At 48.5% G+C, this 23,772-nt stretch overlaps 1 protein-coding gene across 2 annotated transcripts in view; it reads right to left on the minus strand.

Moving 5' to 3' along the window:
- Nucleotides 1–23,772, minus strand: part of ZBTB5 (zinc finger and BTB domain containing 5) — a 174,228-nt gene that overhangs the window by 41,547 nt on the left and 108,909 nt on the right. The window lies entirely within an intron of this gene.

Raw genomic sequence — 23,772 nt, forward strand, 5'->3', positions numbered from 1 at the left:
TGCAAACCAGAAAATTCCAAGTAATTAGGTGTTGACTTAAAACGTACATCAAGTCTCCCTATGTGAGGGATATGCTCAAAGGTGGCTCACAAGCACACTGTGCTTAAAGGAATGGTTTGGTCAAAAAATGTTATTGCCCCTACGGGTCGGCCATGTGTTTTTAAGCCTAAGCCGCTCAATTTTAGGAAAATTTCCTATGGACTTTACCCAAGTTTTCGTCCATTAAACACACGCGAAAACAGGCACTAGGGAGCTGCCATTTTGTGATAATCCTATCATTTCCCCCATCGCCCTGGCTGACCTGCTTTTGCGGCACTAAATCATATCCCCCGCCCCTGAGCCTGACATTATCAAAACATTCATATTCCCCACCTCTCTCTGTGACGTTACTGTGCTGCGTAGGCAAACGCGCCCAGTCGTCTTCTACGCGACTTCACACACAACCCGGAAACCAACACAGATCAGCTCACAACACAGCGCGCCACAATTCGGAATATGAAACTACTTTAAAATCAAACAGCAACACAGTAAATTTGGTAAAGTACATTGATTTGACATTAAATGTTTATAGAATATTCAGCAATTGCCATATGAACTCCGAAAGTCATTTATTTTCTTTTATCTCTATCCGCAAATCCGTAAAATTTTATCGTGAATCACGCGCTGTTCCTTTATGGTACACAGGGTGTTGGTTTTCGTTCAAAGAAGCACTTTTGTCGCACGTTGAACCGCAAGGCTGTTCCATCAAGTAGGCTCTAGGCCAGCGTAAAGGTTGATATGTTGCTTCTAGCCGCTAGTACCGCGTAAGGGCATAAGGGCCCTTGGCCATCGTCCCATAAGATAATCAGAATGGTGCAGTTGTTTACATTAAGCTGCAGCTGGCGGCTGAAGAAACAGTCTGCCGGTGTCTGAAACTGGTGGCAGTGGCAAAAGGGGAGTATATACCCGTTTTGGTAAAACATAAAATGTATAATTAGTCTCGCCAGCCGATCTTTATTAATATTATTCATTTTATTTATTACGGCCGAGCTGAAACTATTTGCTTTCAAGGATAGTGCAATGGAGTACGTTCGGCTCTAAAATCAATGCGAAAACTAACGAAATAAATCGAGGTTAGTACACAATGAGAAACAACTTTTTGTCTACATGCGTGTGGAATGTGGACCTGCATGCCCATGTGCCCACTACAAGGACGATCCCACAAACGTTTTCAAACCTCTTCATTCAATCATTCATTCATTTATTCATGCATCCATTCATTAATTCTTCATTCCGGTATAAAAGCGTCTAAAAAGTTACTTACATTATATTTGCAATTTCCATTGTGTCTCTGCGTAATGCAGTCCATAAATCCCACTGTGCTCTTGACAACCATTTTTCGTATACTGAACTAACATGAAACTGTAAGGTTTTCAAACACTAACCTGATGGTGCAGCAATCAACGAGGCAGTTGGGGAGCCCCCTAGGGACCCTGACACCTCCCCTCTCCTGATTAGGAAACAAGTGGTGGTGTAAGGGATCCCAGGGAAACCCTCCTGGGGGAGAAAACCCTGCCGGAACGGAGATGGATCCAATCGTCCTCGGTACGTCGATCTTCAACGTGGGAAGGATTCTATTTGCAGGACTCTGTCTGCTTCTGTATTCTAATTTAAACAAACAGGGTATGAGCTGAAATATAATCATGGAAAAAACAGACAGAAGTGAGAAAAGAGCAGTACCGAGCGAGTTGGATGGAGGAGGAGTCTTGAGGAGTCTCGGAGGTCGGGAGAGGGAGGCTGGATACGGACACAAGTCTGTAGATATGTAGATAGGTAGGTAAAGAGAAAAGGTAAGTTTAAGGACAAGGATGTAGGTAACATGCACCCTAGCTGCGAACTTACGGAGCGTCTGAGGAGAGAAGCGACGCGCTGAGCTGTGGTTCTGCTGCACCATATCCGGGATCCTTGGAACAGCGCGGTGACGTCAGAGGACGTCTGACTGAAGACGGGAACACTGCAACGCTACCCGTAGTAACAGGAGCCATGCTGGGAGAAGGAAACAAGGACAAAGTCCGCATTCTCCAGCGCCGCCAAAGGGAGCCGCGGCGCCAGCGAGACATGACAGAAACTCGGTCTAGTTCAAGAATTTTCTGCCTTATCTTCTCTTACGTTATTGCACCCCCCAACCCTCCCTTCAAATGAAGTTCTTTCTGCATGGTCCCTGTCTCTCAATGTCAAAAAACAATAGAACCTTATACTGCCAGTGCCAGTTGTGGGCCTCTTCAGGGCGCGAGCTGAAAATCAAAGCCGCTGACCTTCACTAGAAATGAGCATACATTCTTTCTTTGCAACATCCCGTAGTAAAGCCATCTGTGAGAACTTGAAGTTTTGAATCCATCTATGTAGTGCGCCTCAATGTGAAAATGCGAACTGGCTTCTCTCCCATCTGCAACGGGTCGCTTGGCGCGTTCTAAGGCCCCCAATTTTGTCCTCGTTGTCTGCGAGCTTTGAAGCCCCAAAGAACCATAACTATTGAGACTTTACATTTTTTGGGGAAGGTCAGGGAAAGTATAAAGTACCCGAGGAGTTGAGTTGAAAGTGAGATTTATTGTTTGTTTGTTTTATTATTTGCAATACGCAAGCCTCCCCTCGGTTAACAGTGCCCAGCATTTACATGAGATTGTGAAACTTAGTTACTTCAACAAAAATATATACATACATATGTAGACAAGGTCAGCAATATGAGGTGAATAGAGCGAGAATTCAAAGATGACTCCCAGGTAGTTCGGCACCCAGGATGGTGAAGGTAGGGGTTAGGGTTAGCGTACTTTGTATGCACACTGTACAATAAAATTTATTTACAAAAAGACAATCGTATTACAATTATTTAAACCGGGATTTGTACTTCACAACCAGCTCTCCTTTGGGTGGACATGGCACAGTGGCAATGTTGGGTGGCAATGGATCAGTGCTCTGCACAGAAACGTTCAAAATTCCATATCTGTGCTTCTCTAATACAGCAACAATAAGGCTTTTGACAAAGTCGAACTCCATTTCCTCAGACTAGTTTGATCACCCATTGCTTGCTTCTTTTGGAAAAGGCCTTAGTGTAGCGAGGCATCCTTACATTACCCTTAGTCCTAGATTGTTCACGGCCGAGATTCTCGTTATGGGCCAAGACGGCAAGTAGAGTCCCATGTCTCATGCCCTGTATGCTGAAATGCAAGCGTTTTGGGCCTGTACTTTAGGCACATATTGTGGAACACCTCCAAACCTCCTGTGTGACAGAATTCTATCAGTCCCCTCAAATCTCTTGATAGAGTTTTATCGAAAACAATCTTCTCAATGGCTTTGTGTGTCGGTGAAGATGGATTCAACCACTTCTTCTTCCGTGCCTCCATTGGGGATAAAGGGTCATGTTCTCATTGGTGGAAATGTAGGTTTTCTGACCAGCGGTGCACGTTGGTACAGTGGTGCATCAGTGACCGCCATTTTTCAAGTAGTATTTCCACTGACCCGTCACAAGTTTTGGAGCTCCACCAAAGATGGTTGCTGATAGACTGGGACCACTCTGAAATACTTTCCAAACCTTTTTTTTTCCCTGCAGCCGAGATTTTCTTATTGATTGATTTAGCAAGATGCCATACGTCAAATTGATGTTTAATATGTGGGAACTGCTCTCTCATTGTCTTGGCAATTGAAACGTGTCTGTCCGTGGCTATGAGGTCGATGTGCATTCCCCTCGATTGTATATATTCCACTGATTTTATAAATCCTAGTTTCTCCATGGCCACTGAGGACGTACATTGTGTTACCTGCACGACCACCGAACTCACAATTTTCTTACTATCCATGTCCTGAAAGTGGTAGGTGCAGTACTTGGCACAAAATTCAGGGCTGTCGCACTGTCCATCGCCAGCTAGCCTGAATAGTTTGCCTTCGAATGTACTTGCTAGAGACAATTGTTCAATTTTCCAAGCATCACTAATGGCCGGAAACAGATAATCATGTTGGTATTTGTAGTACTGCGTTTTTTTAATGAAATGGAGTCCCACAAACTGAAAGAAAGACTAACTTTCTAAAACTGGAGCCACTAAAAAGTGATGCAGCTGCGCACAGTAGATTGCCTGCTGGCAGTTTCCCCAGCATCGGTTGTGCAGACCATGAGAACGTATGATTTAATCTACAGGCGGCATGTATTGTGACGTTACTGCCTTGTTTTTGACGAGTCACATGAATCAGTGGCTTCCCACATACTTTTCCTCTGACGGAATGCCCACATTTCAGCATACTTATAATATCCATCAAACAACTGTCGAATACTATGTATTTGCCCTCTTTCATTAGACTGTCATCCTGCGTCAAAGTTGTTTAGGCCTGTGACGTTGAGGACATATCACCACATTTGAAAGAAATATCGCTGCTATCAAGTTCTGATGCGTCGGTGAATGCTGCTGCTGGTTCATTCTCTGTCATTTCAACATCTGCTACCTCAACATTGATGGGAGAACACAACAATGTTGACAGCTTTTTTGGTGGCAATTTTTTGGCGGGTGTAGATTCTGTGAATTGATCTGCGACTACTTCAGAGCTATCTTCAATACATCCAGTATCATGTTGTTGCGGCGGTGCGGTCGTACTGTAGCAATGGTCCATTACAACTTTACTGGATTCTCCGGACACATTCATTTCATGTTCTGGCCATTGGACATGAGCATCCCGAGTCTCAACATGCCGTGTCTGAATTAATAGTTCCTCCATAGTGTAAATGGTCTGGCAAGCAACATCTCTCATTCGCTTCACTGTCTGTGTATGTATAGTTCGTAGACCCAGGGGTAACTAGAGGACAGATTGGAAAAGGGATGTTCAGTTTAAACACAAGATAAAGTATAGTACAATTGACTTGAAAAAAACATAAAATAGTCCAGCACAAAATGTTTTCTAAAGTTATGAACTGTTTGTAACTAACCTTATTTTTGTTTCTTTTCTTTGCAACTTTTTTGACTCGACCTTCAACATCTGCACGCTGTTGCTCCGATACGTATCCGCATGTCTCCCCTTCCTCTTGCGCTGCAACGACTATATTTTCTGTATCCGCATAGACAGCACGGAATGATGCTCCATCGACTCCCTGAAACATAGTATTTTCATTATTGTGTATCAAAATATTGTTAGCATAAAACGCACGTGAGGACGAACAAACATGTACATCTCAATAGCCAAACACGATTTAAACATTGTGTGGAACAATCAAACGACAAGTATTCGAGCTCTGATGACCTAGTTCGATGGAGCTGTCAGTATCCATACTTCTGGCTCTACATGGGCTGCCACGAATGATTGTATTGAAGAGGAGGCATCAGCAACTCCTTGAAACACAGTACTTCCGTTAGTATGGTTTTCAATATCGTAAACATAACACACACTTGGGGTCGACGGCACAGGTACATATAAAGAGATAACCACAAATGTTGCATTGTCTAAAAGAATCAAGGAATATTTAAAAATGATCAGATTTAATCGACTTATTTCTCCGATTTCTTTACATCTGCATCATCTAAATGGGATCTTTTGAATGTAGTGGATGCTCCATCATCTCCCTGAAACACAGTACTTGCGTTAATAGGGAAGAAAGTATAGCAAATGGAATCATGTTATATGATCACGCTCGATGGAGCTGTCAGTATCCCTACCTCATGCTGCTGAAGAATATCTAGGGCTGTTGTCAATGTGGTGCGCACTTCCGAAAGCTGTTGCGCCGATTCGTATCCGCATGGTCCCGCTTCCACCGGAATTACTTGAATGTCAGGCTCCACATCAAGTGCGTGGGTTGACGATTCAACAACTGCCTGAAACATAGTATTTGCATTAGTAAGGATTACAATATTGAAAACACAACACACGCTTGGGGGTCGACCGCACAGGTACATATCAACGGCTAACCACAAATGAAACATGGTGTAGAACAATCAAACGACAAGTGTTCCAGTCCTGATGATCACGGTCAGTTGAGCTGTCAGTATCCATACCTCGGGCTGCTGAATCAGATCTAGGGCTGTTGTCAATGTGGTGGACGCTTCAGCATCTCCCTGAAAGACAGTACTTGCATTAGTCTGGATAACACTAATTATAACTGAAAACAAACACCAGGGGACGACAACTAAGGTGTATATCAATTGGAAAGCACTAACCAAACAATTGGTAAAATAATCACACGATACATACAAACTATTACTTGACATACATAAAACAAGTCTGTAGCGGAATAGCCAAGTATGATTACCTGATACGCGCTAGAAGTGGTTGATAACTGCGAGCACGTGACGGAAGTAGAATGTTCTTGCTTCAGATTCAAGGGATAGTCAAGAAGTTGTAAAGGTAAATTATTGTTTGATAATGAAATGCCAATATTTAAAATTGCCATGCAAGGAGACAGAATACTTGAGTAATGTGCAATATAGCACAGTTCCCTGTGCCCATATATAGATTTCGTTTGTGGGTTATGAAATCTAAAAATAATATATTGATAAATGTCATAAAGCTATACACTCATATCAATGTCGAAAGTATTACAAATTGGAAACAACACCTAAAATATCAATGAATCCATTCGGCTACCTACACACTACCGCAAGGCCTAAAGCTAAAAACGGACACTTGACTCACCAGTGGCAGATTGTGGACGAATAGAGTGGGAATAGCGTTTGCGAGCAATTTTCGTGTCGATCGCCGTTTATTCTTCTTTGTTACCCAAGATGTGGTGTACATGTTCGAGGGAAAGTGCCGGCTGTAGATGCGGTATTGATCACCCCTCTTGTCCTCAAAGACTTGTTGGACTCTACTTTCCAGCTCATCCAGTGGATATCCGCAATGTCTGACCCATTCTCTTATTCGATCAACAGTTTTCGGGAATACATGCATTGTAGTGCCTTCAGATTTAGCATGGGTCTTCGAAGGGCAACCGCTAATCGAACAGGCAGGCATTGTTGAAAATTCTGAAAAGTAAATATCAAGATTATTATAAAACCGTGATGAATAAAAATGTCATAAAAAAGTAAATGAACCATACCGTGCTCAATGCAAGGTTTGTTTTGGTCGCCGGAACTATACCAGTTCATCATGTGCGGCTTAGTATTTGCATAAGTTACAGAACTTTTTTTAATTATGTGACTAAACTCTGAACATGTGACTCGTCCCTTGGATGTTCGGTCTTGCACGAAAAGGAACCATGCTTACATTATAGAATGGACCCCCGAAGGATGCAATTCGATGACAATTGACACAGATGAAAATAAATAGATCTATTGATAGCATAACAATTGAAACTCAAGTCAATAGCAATGAGACCAATGACCATAGCTCTATTGGGTACTGTAATAGCAAATAGATTGAAATGTAAAAATGACCGAAATATGACTACGATACATGGCCTTACCTTGACCAACAAACAGTTGGATTCAGCAGGCCGAGCAGTATGTTGCAGGAGAACAGGTAGATGGCCACAGGTAGCACACTGACGAGTATGCTCGAAACGGTTATAGATAGCTTGGCGACGAGCAGATTAGCATAGATCTCAGTGCTTCTCTGGTAGAAGGTTCAGGAGTTGACTTGCAAAGCACAAAGATGTTCTCATAAGACATATCAAGTGGTTTATAAAGTATTAGAAACAACGGTGTGTTTGTGAATGAATGACGTGTGTATGTCGTGGTATTATGTTTATTGCAGGGGGGCGGCCTGCCTCAGGGGAGGCCTGCCTGGAGACACTGGGTCTGAGGAGGCCATGTGAGCGATGGCCCCTGGGCGTGGGATACCTTTTGAAGTGTACATGCTGTTTGGCACCTTGGCCGTTTGCGCCCGTCACAGCCCCCCATGCCAGCGCTCATCCCCGGGTGCGAAACGCCTTTTGGCGTGCAGGCAAGTGTGTGGGAGCGAGGGGCCATCAGGCCCTTCTCATCCTTTACTTCTCAGTAGAAACTCGTACCAAGTGCCTCCAGTAGTGGGTTCGCCCATTGCCCTTATGTGATGTTAACTTTGCATGACATTCGCGTAGATGGGAACACTGAGCAGGACACGAGGCATCCATTTTTGTACCCCCTTTCCACTCCATTTTGGTGACCAGGCCTCACTGCGATAGTACAGCGCGCAGAGCACATGGGCCACAGCCTCGTTCCCACTCTGACTGGAAAACTCCAGAGGTATTTGCAACAGCTAATAAATGTAACACATCACTCTCTGAGATCACGGTCCTGCATGTGAACCGGCCTGAACCAAGCACATGGCTCTTTTATCTCCACAAACGTGTCCTTGCCCACGCACCCTCGCCAGTGGAAAGTTACTGCCATTCTGATCCTGTGTCCCTGCAAGCTATTCTCTTCATGTGCCAGACCACTGACCACGCCATGATGCCCACCTAGTAGATCCCCAACTAACATTAGACCCCTACTGCAGTATATGGTTGCCTATCAATAACAAATGCCACATATCGGAGATTCTTGTGAGCACAGCCCAACAATTCAAACAGTGTATTATAGTGGTCAAGACCCTTGACCTAAGGCCTGTATAATCCAATGTTAATTGATAGTATTGATATATGTGTGACTTTTATAGACATAACCGACTGAAAGACTTTGAACAAGTGTCATTTAGTGCATGCATTATTGATAATATATTATGTTAGCTTGGATAGTGACCACCCCGCTTCACAGCGACCTGAACTTCACCCATTCCGAGCACAGGTGTCTGACGTCCATCCTTGAATGGAGACACACTTGATTGATTTAAAAAATCGAAACAACCGTTGTTAAAATATATGTGGTGTTTTATTTTGTAGCTTATTTTGATGACACAAAAATACAAAACTTTACACATTGTACAGTTCAGGTTGCAGCACAGCGAGAGAAAATCCCCTGTACTGACCGCTGTCACTCGGGAACGTTTCTCTTATGGCACGAACGGCACAGGCGGGTATCACTCTTCGAACACGGTGTCCAAGCCTCCCGTGAAGCCTCCATGTAAAGGAACAATAGGCCACCAGCCTGTACCACCTGTGAAAAAGAATGATACAAACTGTTTTTAAATGACCAAGATAAGTTTAATAAACGTTTGTTGTCAATGACAATTCTTGTAACTAATGGCATTCTGCTCGGACAAATGCTATCTAGACACTGCACACTATTGAACGACTTTCATGCGTTAACATGATATGTATATGTAATTTTGGATATAGTAGAAGACCATGAAATAGGAGTGGCATTACAAGCAGAGTACACTTACTCGTTACTCGGATTGCGAGGACGAACAGTTGCGTGAAGTTCGTGCATAAGCACCATCATTATCCTCAACACGGACCGTGTGAGGCAGGGTCTGGCATCTCGGTGATGCATTGCGGTCATGGCTGGCCTTCCGAAATGTAGGCCACGCATCCCGAGTTTTCACAGCAGCAGCAGTTCTCGTCCTCGGCTGGCATTAGCTTGCACCGATTGCATGTGAACCAGGTGGAAACACCGTCCATGCGACTAGGTCCAGGCTCTTCAGCTGTTGAATCGTCCTCGAACTGCCGTCTGAAGCCCCATCGTTTTCGCGTGTTTCCCTTTCCAGTAGTTCCTCCTCGGTATACTCGGGCTCATACATGTTGGGCATTATTGGATCCATTGTGTGTTAAACTAAAATAATTGATAGCGGTGGTACTGGTATCTGTTCACACGGGCTACAAGCAACAAAGGTAGCTGACCAGAGCACAGAAACGAGTCACAGAATACTCAAAGTAGCACAGAGAGAGGAATGGAATTGGAAATCTGCTGCTGTGTCTTGTGAAACGGTCGGTTTATACTTATTGAGGAAAGTGGCGTCCTGCCATTTCCATGGCGACACGTCATTAGCTGAAGCGCAGCGAATGTTAACACGAGACGTGCTTTGGCATTGTGAAATGGGCGGTACGCATCTGCTGATGACAGGCTCAGGGGCGGGGGATATGATTTAGTGCCGCAAAAGCAGGTCAGCCAGGGCGGTGGGGGAAATAATAGGATTATCACAAAATGGCAGCTCCCTGGTGCCTGTTTTCGCGTGCGTTTAATGGACGAAAACTCGGGTAAGGTGCATAGGAAATTTTTCTAAAATCGAGCGATTTAGGCTTAAAAACACATGGCCGACCCGTAGGGGAAATAAAAAATTTTGACCGAACCATTCCTTTAAGTAAATCCTGCTGCGCCTCAGCTAGAAGTATGAACAAGGCCATCTAAGGCTGCTAGCATTCCAGCGGAGAGGTAACATACAAGGCATACATTAGTGTTCAAAAATTGATTAGCAGAGTTTGCTAATTAAAATGTTCTTGATTAGCAAACAAACATATTTGATTGGGAATTTTGTATATTGTCACGCGAAGATATTTGTACCCAAAATATAAAATGACCAAAAATACACCATGTTTCTGTACAGCTGAAGACATCAGTGAGATGAGTGTTAGTAAAATGTAAAGGTAAGCTGCATGAATGGACACAAATAGATATGATAAAAAAGGCTCTGAAAACAGTTTTCAGTGCAAGGTTCTGTGCAGCACAGTGCAGTCAGTGTTGCATAGGGCAGTGTCTTTTATATTTTATTCTTGACCCATCATTTAAGAAAGGAAAAGGAACAAGTTACTTACCTGTAACTGTTGTTCTCCGGCATGGGTCTGGCATGGATTCACATGCTCATGAATATTCCCCGTCAGGCTGGGAATCCTCGGTAAAGAAAATAAATCAGTTTCAGTTTCGTTTCTAACTGTCTTTCTACTAATAACCAATCACTGGTCTCTGGATCATACTGCCCCCAGCCAATGACTGCCCTCTATCTAAGCCCCTCCTCTGGCAGCCATCTTCAGATTTGGTAGCACGTAAAGTGGCAATAGGACCAAGAGAGGGAGGGTTTGCATGTGAATCCTGCCAGACCCATGCTGGAGAACAACAGTTATAGGTAAGTAACTTGTTCCTTCTCCAGCATGGTGTCTGGTATGGATTCACATGCTCATGAATAAAAGAATACATAACAGTACAGACATGCACAACCACGGGAGGTGGCAACATTAAGCATTTCAAACATCTAGCATCTCTTACCTCCTCACCAGGCTCACCTTCAACTGAACAGGTTGTGCAGCACTGCCTGGCCGACCTTGGACTCCTCCCTGGAAACCTGGTCGACGCAGTACAATCTCGTGAAGGTGTGTGTCGACCTCCACGTAGCAGCCCTGCAGATCTCCAGCAGGGGCACACCAGACAAGAACGCCGTAGTCGCAGCGATCACTCTGGTTGAATGGGCTCTCAGACAGCCGAGCAACGGTCTGTTTGCCAACCGGTGACAGTGCAGGATGCAGCCAGAGAGCCATCTGGAAATGGAAACCTTCGAGAGGGCCTTCCCTTGGTTCACAGGTCCAAAGTTCACAAACAGCTGTGATGTCCTCCGAAAACAAGTTGTGCGGTCCACGTAGAACTTCAGAGCTCTAGCCACATCCAGCGAGTGCAAAGTCTTCTCAGCCGGCGACGAAGGTGACGGGAAGAAAACAGGTAACGCCAAGGGCTCGTTGAGATGGAAGTCCGACGACACCTTTGGCATGAAAGAGGGGTGCGTCCTCAGCACTACCCATGTCTCGTGGGATGTCAGGTATGGAGGCTTACAGGATAGGGCCTGGATCTCTCCCACTCGTGCGGAGGTGATGGCCACAAGAAAAGCGGTCTTCCACGATAGGGACTTCAGCGGTGCCGAATGCAGGAGCTCGAATGGAGGACCCATGAGCCTGGTCAACACCACTGTTAGGGAGAATTCTCTGTTTAGGCTGAATTTCCTAACCTAGTGAGTCCCCCAGCAGCTTTGCTGGATTTCTGGGGTTTATTTGTTTCTCCTGCTAAGAGTGAGACTCTTTTACCCTCACTCTTGGACATGATTTGAGAGTGTCTCTTTTGATTCTATATGTGTTTATTGTGCTATGGGGTCTTTTACTCCATAGGGCTTCATGTGTTTTTGTGATGTGTGTTAAACAGCACCCTCAGTGCAGTAACACAGGGGTGTCACAGTGACCCCCCAGTATAGAGTCCTGGGACTGACTACTCTCTCCCAGGGCATGTAAAGTCACCATTGACTTTACTAGTCTCACATTCTGAACAGAACCAGTACAAAGCATCGGGGTCTGTTAGTCGAGGGGGCATGTCTCCGTCCCCCCTGATCGAGTTTTGGCTGGTGGCAGTGGATACTACTTTTTATATTCGACCGCGAATATATCCCTATGTTCGAGGCTACCAACTTTAATTATGTAATTCCTATAGCCTCAAACATACCGCCGGTTTATTTAATATTAATTCTCCGGTTGGTAATTTTTGCCAGAACTCGGTTCTAAAATGGCGTTTGTGTTCGCTTCTGTGACTCCAACCCAAGTTGAGCCCTTTGTTCCACTATTTTGGCGGGCTTCTACACAGAAGCCCTCCAAAGTGGTGCCACTCTGTCTGGGGTACTTAGGAGGGGTGGAGGGGGATTTAGGCACCCTGGACCGAGTTGCCTAGGCAACTCAAGTCGCACTCCGTCCTGATTGGCCCAAGTGGTGAGCCGGCCGGCTCACCACTTAGCATGTTTGAGTGACAGCTAGGCTGAGTGAATGGGGGTTTTCTGCATAAAAGCAGGGCTTTGGGGACTGGAACTTCAGAAGTCACCACAGGACCTAAGAATCCGACGAGGGAGAAGCTGAGCCGACCTGCTACGACGACACCACCGGTGGAGCCCTGCTGAACCGTCTCACCACTTTTCCCAACGACAGAGGAGACCTCCAGCCCGGAGAGTCTTCTTCCTTCGACTGGTGGGGATAACCAGTCTGCTTCCTTTTTCGCTTCCTGGAGCATCTCGTGGCCGCCTTGCCTGTGCCAAGCACCCCGGCAACCGGGATACGACGTTTTACCACTACCGCGAATCAAAGGGTAGTACCTTTAATCGGAAAACTCCGCGGCTGGTTCCTTCCCTGGCAGCGCAACGACCTTCATCTTTCCTCCACGTCGAGATCTTCTCTTCCTCTGGACGACGCCGCGACTTGCACCCGCTGCCAGGAACAGCTGCCCCCGCTGGAGGATCCTTTCGACATAAGGTACCGTGTTCCGCCTGGCTTCCCTTGCAACCAACTGTACGGGGTAGATTTAGCCCCCGGCTTTCGACCCTGGGTTAGCCTGGGACACCCTGGCTAAACTTTTCTGAGCCTAACTAAAACCTTTCTGAACTCCGGGCAAGACTTTTTAAGCCTGTTGTCATTGTGTGATCTTGGGTGCATTTGTGCCCTGCTCTCTCCAAGAGTGGGCCCGGCCTATGGACTTTGGCTCACAAGTAACTTTTGACTTTCCTGCCTTGCTTAAGAGTTCCTAAGTATTAGTGTGTTGTATTTTCCTACATTCTGCCTTTTTCCCTCCCTTGTTCGTTAACTTATTGGAGTGCCATCTATAGTTAAGCGCTCACCTCTGTCTGGAAATAAGTGGTGTTAACTAAGACTTGTCTGATAAGGAATAAGGAGTGTATATATAATAATAGTAACTGCGTTTTAGAGTCAATTACAATAATAGTGCTGGAGTGTTTCAATAAGTGTGTTTTTAAATAAATAATTATATACCTTGATACCAAAGCTCTGGTCAGTGTTTACTTGTGCTATTGTATCTGAGTGCCTATTGTGTATACCTTGCATACTGCCTAACTCTTCTTGAGGGAAGTCTGACTGCTCAGCCACAGCTACCAGGTAAATCTGGGTGGTACAGACTGCTACCAAGTGGGTTTACTGCCAACACCTGTAGTCCTAAATCTTTTGCAGTGGTCCCCAAGGGAACTGCACAGGTTTCTGCCTAACAACCACACTGAGCTCCCACGCCAGGGCCGGAGCCTTCACCGGTGGGAACCCAGAGTTCGGGTGTAGCGGGAGATAGCCACCAGAAGGATTTTGATGGAGGCGTGTGCCAGCCCCACTTTGGCCAGCGACAACAAGTATGGCAGCATGGGAGATGACCTCTTCCATTTATGACAATAACACTTTAGAGTCGAGGACGCCCTGGCCTTTGCAAGTACCTCCTTGCAGTCCGCCGGGATATCGTAGCCTCCGAACTCTAGTGCTGCAGGAGCCAGGCCTGCAGGTTCAGTGATCCTGGGTCATGATGTAGGATGGCGCCTCCTTCCCTAGCGAGAAGATGCGCATCTGTCGGCTGTTTGACTGGGTGGGGGGGCTGACAAGTCCAGAAGGTCCGGGTACCACATCTGCCTCGGCCACGCCAGTGCGATGAGGATCATCCTGCACTGGGGCCGTCCGAGTTGACTGATGAGTCGCAGAATCAACAGCAACGGTGGGAATGCATACAGGAGTAGGCCGGCCCATGCTCTCCGGCTGGGGAAACCTGCTGGCGAACCTCCGGCACTTGGTGCTCGCCGCCGTCGCGAACAGATCCATCTGGGGGCTGCCCCATCGTCGGAATAGGAGATCCACTTAATCCTGTCGAAGCTCCCACTTGTGGCAAGAGCGCAGCTCCCTGTTGAGTCGGCGACTGTTTTCCACTCCTGCCAGATGAAAAGGTACCAGGAACATCCCCTGGGCGACAGACCAGTGCCACAGATCCTGCGCTTCCTTGGATAGGGCTGGAGATCTGGTGCCCCCCTGCTTCTGTATGTAGAACATCGTGGTGGTGTTGTCGGTGAAGATCCATACCACTTTGCCCTTGAGGGACGCAAGGAAAGACCTGAGGGCCCAGAAAACGGCTCAGAGCTCCAATAAGTTGATGTGCAGAGACCTCTCCTCCGGGAGCCAAAGGCCTCTTGCGTGGAGATCTCCGGTGTGTGCTCCCCATCCCTCCAGGTAGGCGTCCGTCGTCACGTTTCATGATGTTCTGGGGTCTGGAGATCCATGCCCGCCGGCAGGTGCGTGCGGTTGCCCCACCACCGGATCGCCTGGCGGAAAGTCTAATTGAGGGAGATGTCATCTTCGAAGCTGCCCGCCGCTTGCATCCAACGGGCATCGAGGAACTCCTGTAGTGGCCGCATCCGCAACCTGCACAGACGTATGAGGTAGATGCACAATGACATCATGCCGAGAAGGGGCTTGATGGCCCTCACCCTGGCCACTTCCATGGTCAACAGCCCTTGTGCCTTTCCCAAGATGGCTTTCGTCCTCTCCTCCGATGGCGAGGACAACCGTGCCACTGTGTCGAGTCTGGCTCCCAGGAACAGGGTGTCCTGCGACGGTACCAAGTGGGACTTAGCAAAGTTGATTGAGAATCCCGGTTCCGTGAGCAGGCGGACGGTCTTTGCTGTGTGAACGACGGCGAGTTCTCTTGACTTTGCTCAGATGAGCCAATCGTCCAGACAGGGGTATACGTGGATCCGCAGCCTCGCCGCCACCGGTGCCAGGAACTTGGTGAAAATCCTTGGCACCGACTTCAACCCGAAGGGCAGGGCCTTGAACTGGTAGTGCCACCCTTGGACCACGAACCATAGGAACCTTCAATGTCACTTTCGTATGGGGATGTGGAAGTAAGCATCCTCCAAGTCCAGAGACGACAGGAAGTCGCCTCCCAATTGTCCCTGCACGTGCTGAAGGGTGACCATCCGGAACTTCTGGGACTTGATGCATCTGTTGAGGCAGCGAAGGTCTAGGATGGGCCGCCAGCCACCGGTCTTCTTTCAGACGAGGAAGTACTGCGAGTATACTCCTGGGCCCCGGAGCCTCTTTGGGACTTTTCAGCATTGCTCGTACCTCCAGAAGCAGCTGTGGCATTTGGTTTTCTTTCCTGGCCACAGGTGGGAAACGGGGACCCTTTTTTTGGAACTCCAGGGAGGGCCCGTGGGCCAGGGCATCCAGAACCCAACGGTCGGTGGAGATGGACTCCCACGCACTGACGAACTTCGCCAGCCGGACACCCACCGGAGTGCTCGGGTGGGGGCCCAACATCACTGCTGGTTCAGTCTTGTTTCGCCAAAGCCTTGCCTCCTTGCCGACGAAGACGGTGTCCTCCTGTCTTGCTACGGCCTCTGTAGGCTTCCTGCGAAGAGGAGCGGGCTGTCTGGCAATACGACGAGGAACTGCCGCCGAATCCTTTGGAGGCACCTGGAGACTTGCCTCCGGAAGTCCGAAAGGGCGGCCGTCGCTGATGGAGAGAACCCAGTGCCTGGGCCGTCTCGGAGTCCGCCTTGATGGCCTGCAGCGACTCGTCCACTGCCTTGCCGAACAGGTTGTTCCTGTCGAAGGGTATGTCCAGTACCCTGGTCTGCATGTCCTGACGGAAATCAGTGGCCCTGAGCCAACCGCGCCGGAAAAGGCAAACGCTGTTGCCCATCTGGCGAAAGCCGGTGTCAGCGATGTCCGTGGCCACCGTGATGGCGTGGTCCGATGCCACCTCACCTTCCTGCAGGATTTCCAGGGCTTCTGCCCTCTTGTCACCTGGGAGGAAGTCCAGGATGGGGATGATCTTGAACCACAGCTCCCCATCGTAGCGCGCCACGATCGCAAGGGCGTTGGCCGCCTTGATGGTCGTCGCTGCCGATGAAATGAGCCGTCATCCCATGGCATCCAGCTTCTTCCCCTCGGCGTCCGGCGGGGAAGTGGAAGTTGATGCCGTCGTCCCTGCAGATTTCTTCTTGGCCGCCGCAGAGACACCAGAATCCGGGGATGGCTGTGCCCTGAGGCACATAGGAGCGGAGTCCGGGACCCGGTTCTTCTTCTCGTAGGGGCCGTGGACAGGTTCTTCAGAAGGGACAGTCCTTTGTCCCAGATGTCGTCCAGTAGGGGGACTGAGGACGGTCTTTCTCTTGGCCTCCCGTCGCTGGTAGAGGAACTCTTCCTTCTTCTGCTCTTCGGGGCATAAGCTCTGATGCCCTGGCGATCATGGCGTGAAAGGAGCCAATTTCGTTGGGCGGGGGTGCCCAGGCAGGGGGTGATGGGAGATCCGTCCCATCACCACCGTTGTCGTCCGTCCCCATCGTCGCCGTCTCCGTCCCTGTCTCGTCCCTCAGGGGAGGGGATGGGGGTGAAGGCTGGAAGGGAGGTGGAGGATGGACTCGACCCCGCTTGTTCAGTGGGCTCCCCGATGGTCCAGGCGACGCTGCAACGTCCGCTGGTGGTAAGGGCAACCTTGTCTTTATCTCCGTACACAGGTCCTGCAAAGCCATCAAGATTGCTCCTGTATTGTGTTGTGGCATCGGCTGCGACGGGAGCGAAGGCTGAGGCACGGGGTCCTCCACAGTCCGCGGTTCCTCATAGGCCCCACCGTTGCTCTCTACTTCCGCCTCGTCGGGATCCCTCTCGTAGGCCCTGGCCTCCTCGAACTTCTTGTCCAGGATCTTTTTTGATGCCAGCCAGCTCATCTTCGGAGGTGGCATCTGTGTCCGTTAGGGCTACTGTGCTCCCCCCCTCTTTCTCATCCTGGGGTTTCACAGGGGTCTTATCGATAGGCAGAAAAGAGGATTCCCTCCTGGGTGGCAGGGAAACTCTAGGCCCAGAGGTCGTCTCCACTGGGGTAGCCGCAGCAGGCTTCGCCAGGGCTGCCACGACTCCTTCAATCAAGGCCTTCGCTGGGTGAATCTGAGGCCTTCACCTTAGGGTGAGGATCACCGCCTCGCCCCCCCCTCCCCCTTGGCTGTCTGTGTCAGGATCGACCAGGGCTTCTCTCGAAGCTTATCCGGGTTCTCAGACTTATTCTTCACCGAGCCAGAGCATTGGCTCGTGGATGATGGCGTCAGTGATATTGCGCCCTGCCTGGCAGCCGAGGAGCCCGAACCAATGCCGCTCCCGGTGCCCGCAGACTTGCGGTGCTTAGCCTTTTGTTGGGCCCCCGTCACCATAGCACCCTCAAAGATCTTAGAAGACCATTCGGACCTCTTCTTCTCACCTGCTGCTGGGCTCTTCCCCTCCAGCCAGTTAGTGAGCCGCGTAAGACGGTCCTTCATTGTCTGGACGGACATTTTCTTACAGAACGCACAGTCCTTCTCCACGTGCGATTTGTCGTTGTGAAGACAGAGGCACCGGAAGCGCTCATCCTCCTTGAAGACATTCTGTAATCCACATCCAGGGTAGATCCTAAACAGCTTGCATCCAACAGGCGCTGTGTCTCCTTTGTCCTGGGCCAAAACCGCACGGGGTAGGCCTCAAAGATCTTCCAGAATCCTCCAAGAAGTGAAAACTCGATGAAATATTTGCCCTTGCGGGGTGTAGAAAATTCCGAAACGGGTCCCCGTTAATCGGAAGAAGAATCGGCGGAGCTTGAGCCCCGAATTGACCGGAAAATGAGAGCAAAACTCTTGAAAAAAAGCAAAACGCAGTAAAAGCTGACAAGCTATAGCACGAGGTCTCCCAACACTTCAACGTGCTGTAAAAATCTGAAGATGGCTGCCAGAGGAGGGGCTTAGGTAGAGAGCAGTCATTGACTGGGGGCAGTATGACCCAGAGACCAGTGATTGGTTATTAATAGAAAGATTTTTTATTTACCGTGGATTCCAAGCCTGACGACGGGGAATATTCATGAACATGTGAATCCATCCATGCCAGACCACATGCTGGAGAAAGACATAGGACGTAGTATGGTTTTGCGGAAGGCAGGGTAATTGCCAACTTCAGGTGGACAAGATGGACCTTGCCCGTCATTTAATATAAACGGTTTTTAATATATCATTACATATCACTTTCGGGGGAAGGCAGGCAAGCCCGAGTATGGTAGACTCTAGCGCAGCATTCCAGCCCAGCGCACCCATAAAAGTGGTACTCCCGTGGAGATTTGTTCTGCACCTCAATGGACAAGGTGAAGTCTGGCCAGGGGTGCAGCTGCCCAAAATGATATGTGGAAGGCTACTTGCAGATTCCGCTTGCGTTCCAGGCCAGCCCTGCTCTCCCACAGGTGGTAATATTTAATGCAAACATAATCATAGAGCAAAGTGAGCTCTGGAGGATAATTATGGTCTATGGTATAGCAGTAGATCTGTAGATGTACAGGCTGGAGGTAACTTGGCATCACCCATCAGGCCCTAGCCTGGCTGGCCTCTTTCCTCTCCTATCGACGCTCCCAGGTCCAACTTGGATCTCTTTCTCCATCTGTGGTGTTCCAGAGGGGGCTAGCCTCTCTCCCTGGCTGTTCAACCAATACCTGGCACTCCTTGCCCACCGCACTGATGCTCTCCGCCCCAACTTTTAGTGCTATGCGGATGACACGCCGCTCATTTTTTTTTTGATCAAAATGTTTTTATTACATTTTCCACACATACATAAACATTATACATGACACTGTGCATTGCAGGGCAAAGAAGAAACAGAGTAAACCATAAGGGGGCGGGGGTTCAAAACAAAATTGGGGAGGGGCCTCTGCCCCTTGGACCATCTAGTCTTTGATGAGGGAACACAGGACACAGTCACCGTGCGCCAGGCCTGCCAGTCCATGGGCACCTTGCTCTTAACGCTCCCATTGCCAGCGACGCTGCTTCGGGGGCTTAGCCATCGTCTTCCCATCTCTGCCAGATTTTGCTCGCTTTCTGCGGGCATCCCCTTGCTGCGTATACCCTTCGCTCCATTGTCACACAGATGTCCACGTCCGTGATCCATTGGTCATAACTAGGTGTTCTTTCCGATCCCCATAGCTGCGCAATGTTCCTTCTCAGTATCGCTGTAGCGGTTGACCAGAGCAGTTTCTCATTACGGGTCAGGTCACAGTCATCGGAGATCCCTAGCAGGAGTTGCTTTGGTCCCCTTTGTATTGGCTTGCCCAGGACTCTGGACAGTTTGTCACAGCATTTCCGCCATAGTCGCTGTATTTCGTTGCATTCCCATATGATGTGGAAGAAGGTTCCTTCCTCGCGCCTGCATCGTATGCATCGCGGGTCCGAGACCCTGCCCCACCGGAAGAGTGCCACTCTTGGATAGTAAATACGATGTAGGATCTTGAGTTGGACTAGTCGGAGCCTCGATGAAATAGTCGCCTCGCGAGCGTACATCAAGGCTTCCATCCAGTCTTCCGATTGTAGAGGACCAACGTCTCGCTCCCACCTGGCCCTCAAGCTGACGAGCTCGGGTGTAGCAAAGGATGTGATTACATTACACATGGTTGAAGTGACTTTTCTTTTTATTTGGTCCTGGACTATGTTACGCTCCAGCGGGGTACATTCTAGCGTGACGCTGATGATCTGTTGATGGGCATGCAGTAGAGATGTAACGGTATTACGGTATACCGTTAAAGATACCGTGAACCACTTAATTGAACAATAATAACCATCACATTGTTTATACCGGTATACCGTTCATACCGTTAAGTGTGCTTTTCAATCTGATTTGGAAAGGCTGCAGTAAGCAAGTGCTGCACAGTCTTGGTCTTGCACTGTTGGATGTGCCGTCTGCCAAGTAGTTTCAGTTTGAGCAGTTTTTAATGCCATTCCATAAACCACACGTGCCTGACACAAAATCAATATGTTAGCAATAGGTAGAATAAATACAGTACCAAGAAGGAAAGGGGTTTACTTTTTTTTAAAGCGCTCACACAGCCTGCGGGCATCAAGGCAGTGTTAAAGAAATTGTTTATTTAGTTGTGTAATTTGCGTATTTATAATACGCTTAAACACTCAGAGGTTTCTAAGCGCTGACCCAGGGAAATCTAACCTGTGTTGCTTCGTGTCGTCTTGCTTCCAAGGCACGCACGTTGCTGCTGAGCTATCCTCCCGGGACTTTGGGTTGGCGGCTTTGGGGTTTATATATTTATAATGGATAATGTTTTCTAAACATATGACGATGGGGGATGTCCCTGGTTCCATCATTGAATTTACATATAATAAGTCACACTGCGAAATGTACTCATCTTTGTGGGTATTCCCTGCTGCCATACCAAAGGGTAACATGTCTGATTACTGAACACCTTTTGGCCCGGAAGTAAACTAAAGGCTGAGAGAGAGAGAGACCGAGAAAGCGAGAGAAAGCGAGAACAAACATATACTACCATCAAACTCCATTGATCTGTGGCATGTAGGTTATCAAGATGGCAACATGTTCATCTTCACCAGTAGCCAGTGGGTGAGCTAAAAGCCTTAATAACCACTTAAGAAAAGCTATTCAGTTTGCTTTGCCAGTTGCAGCAGGGCTTCCCCCTCCCCCTCTCCACACGTGTTTGGTGGAAGCAAGGGGTGGCATTTCAGTGGAAAGTATGTTGAAAAGCCCAATTCTGGCGCTGGGTGCCTGGTTTTGTTTGTGATGATAAATCTGACAATTTATGACCTTTTAGAAAATATTTGTTAAAATTAGTTAACTCCACCTACTATACCGTGATAACCATGATATACCGTCATTTGGCAAGAAGGTTATTGTACCGTCAAAAAACTAATACCGTGAAACCCCTAGAGTGCAGTGCGTGTTTCAGTTGCGTATAATGGTATCCTTCCGAGGATGGGAGGGCGAATTCTGCTCGCAGTGTTTCAAAGGGGACCAATTTCTCCTCTTTTATTACGTCTCCTACTTTGGTGATGTCACGTTGGGCCCAGGCAGGCCATTTCGGCAGCTTCTGTAACTCGGGGAGAAGCCTGTTGTTCCACAGTGGTTGGGGCAGCATCAGTTTTGATTCCCAGCTTACATGCCGGTGTGCTTCCACCCAAATCCATGTGATGTGCGTTTCCATGGTAGGGGCTGATGTGTGGCCCATGCCGCAGTATAGAAGTTCCAGGGGTGTTATGTTGCTGTCGGTGTTAAACCTTCGGATATGTGGCAGGTCCTTTTCCCCATGGAGCATGTCATTCACCACCGCCATCTGGCTGGCTCAGTAGTAAGTTTGCAGCCTGGGCAGCCCAATCCCCCCCCTCCCAGACAGATCTCTGAAGGGTGGGAAGAGCGATCCGCTGGGGCCCACCACTCCAAAGCAGTTTCTGGAGGATACAGTCTATTTTGAGGAATTCCTGATGCGGGATATGCAGCGGTGCATTTTGAAGAACATACAAGAACTTAGGAAGGGCGATCATTTTGAACAGGGCAGCTCTGCCCATCAATGTCAGTGGCATGGCGCTCCAGTGGCGACTATCCTCAGCGAATCTCGCCACGACTAGTTGTAGATTCAGAGCCGTGTAGTCTATGAGGTGCTTCGAGATTTTAACCCCTAGGTATTTGAACTGGTCAGTAACAATTTGGTAGGGGCAGTCTATGGGGCAAGTGGCAGCTGCGCTTCCTATGGGAAATAGGATGGATTTTGACCAGTTCACGCGTAGGCCATTGAAGGCTCCGTATCTTTTCAGCATTTGGGTAACATTTTGGCAGGAGTTGCGTGGGTCTTTCAAGTAGATAAGCAGGTCATCCGCGTAGAGGGACACTATCCTCCCATTATTCTGACCACAGGAAGCCCTCCCAGAGTGGGGTATTTCTTAAAAGGATGGCCTTTGGTTCGATGGCAAGTGCAAAAATCATGGCCGACGGGACAACCTTGCCTCGTTCCTCTGCCCAATCGGAAGGGGTCTGATTACAGCCGTTGACCTTAGTTCTGGCTATTGGACATTCGTATAGTAGTTGCACCCAGCCGATAAAGTTTGCGCCAAAACCCATGTGCCTCATTATGTCCCAGATGGCCTCCCACCTCACTGAATCAAAAGCTTTTTCAAAGTCTATTGCCAACAAAGCCAGCGGACCCTGTATGCTGCCGGCTTTTTCCAGTGCTGAGTGCAGCTTGCAGAGATTCATGTGTGTCGATCTCTCGGGCATGAAGCCGCATTGGGCAGTGTGGACCAGGGAGGGGATGACTTGTTGCAGCCCAGTTTGCCAGGATCTTTGCAAGTATTTTGGTTTCGCTGTTTAGAAGTGAAATGGGCCTGTAAGAGCTGCAGTGTTCAGGGGGTTTGTCTGGTTTGGGTAGGACTATTATTGTGGCTTCCCTAAGATCTGGGGAAAGGGTGCCCTGTTCTCTTGCACGTTGGAACATTTGCAGTAGGTGTGGAGCAATTACGTTGGTTCCCACTTTCCGCCACAGCTCAATCGGGAAGCCGTTTGGACCTGGGGACTTGCCAGCTTGGAGGCCGGACATGGCATTCGACACCTCATCCTCCGTTATGTCTCTTTCCAACAATTCCTGTTGTGTTATGCTCAAGGTGGGGAAGATAATTTCCTCTATGATTGAGGTATTTGCGGGGGTGTTAGGTGACATACAGTTCAGCATAGTAATTTGCGAAGCCCCTCGTGATGTCCTGATCTGCCACAAGTGGGGTTGTGCCCTCTGTCTGTAGCTGCTGGACATGGCTGCGTCCCTGCTCCTTACGTTCTAGCCACGCTAGCATTTTCCCGGCTTTATCGCCCGTTTCATAAACTCTTGCACGCATTGTCGAGTGCGCATGCCTGGCATTATCCAGTGCAGTGTTCTGGAGCTGCTTTTGTGCCATGAGCAGGGCTCGGTTTGTATCAGGCGTGTTCTGGGTTATGTGCGCTACCTCTGCTTGTTTCACCTGTTCCGCTTCGTGTACCTTGAGTAGGTATTGTTTCCTCTGTGCGGTCGTCCATAAGATAAGTTCCCCCCTCAGTACTGCCTTGTAGGCCTCCCATAGTGACACTGGGTCTGATGCGGACTCTATGTTCAGCTCAAAGTATGTCTGAGTTGTCTCTTGGAGCCTTACCACCAGGTCTGGGTTGCCCAGGTAGTAATTATTCAGGTGCCAGCTGGGCAGGGGAGTCGGCCTGGATGTTGTGATTTGCATCACCAGTGGGGAGTGGTCAGAGATGCCTCTGGGGAGCAGGCATGCTTCATGGGCCCTGTGTAGGTCAGTTGCTGGGAGAAAGAATTAGTCCAATCTGGAGAGCGAGGCGTGAGCCCCCGAGTAGAA

Source organism: Ambystoma mexicanum, chromosome 6q, assembly GCF_040938575.1.
Source record: "Ambystoma mexicanum isolate Mex_15411 chromosome 6q, UKY_AmexF1_1, whole genome shotgun sequence".
NCBI lineage: Eukaryota > Metazoa > Chordata > Amphibia > Caudata > Ambystomatidae > Ambystoma > Ambystoma mexicanum.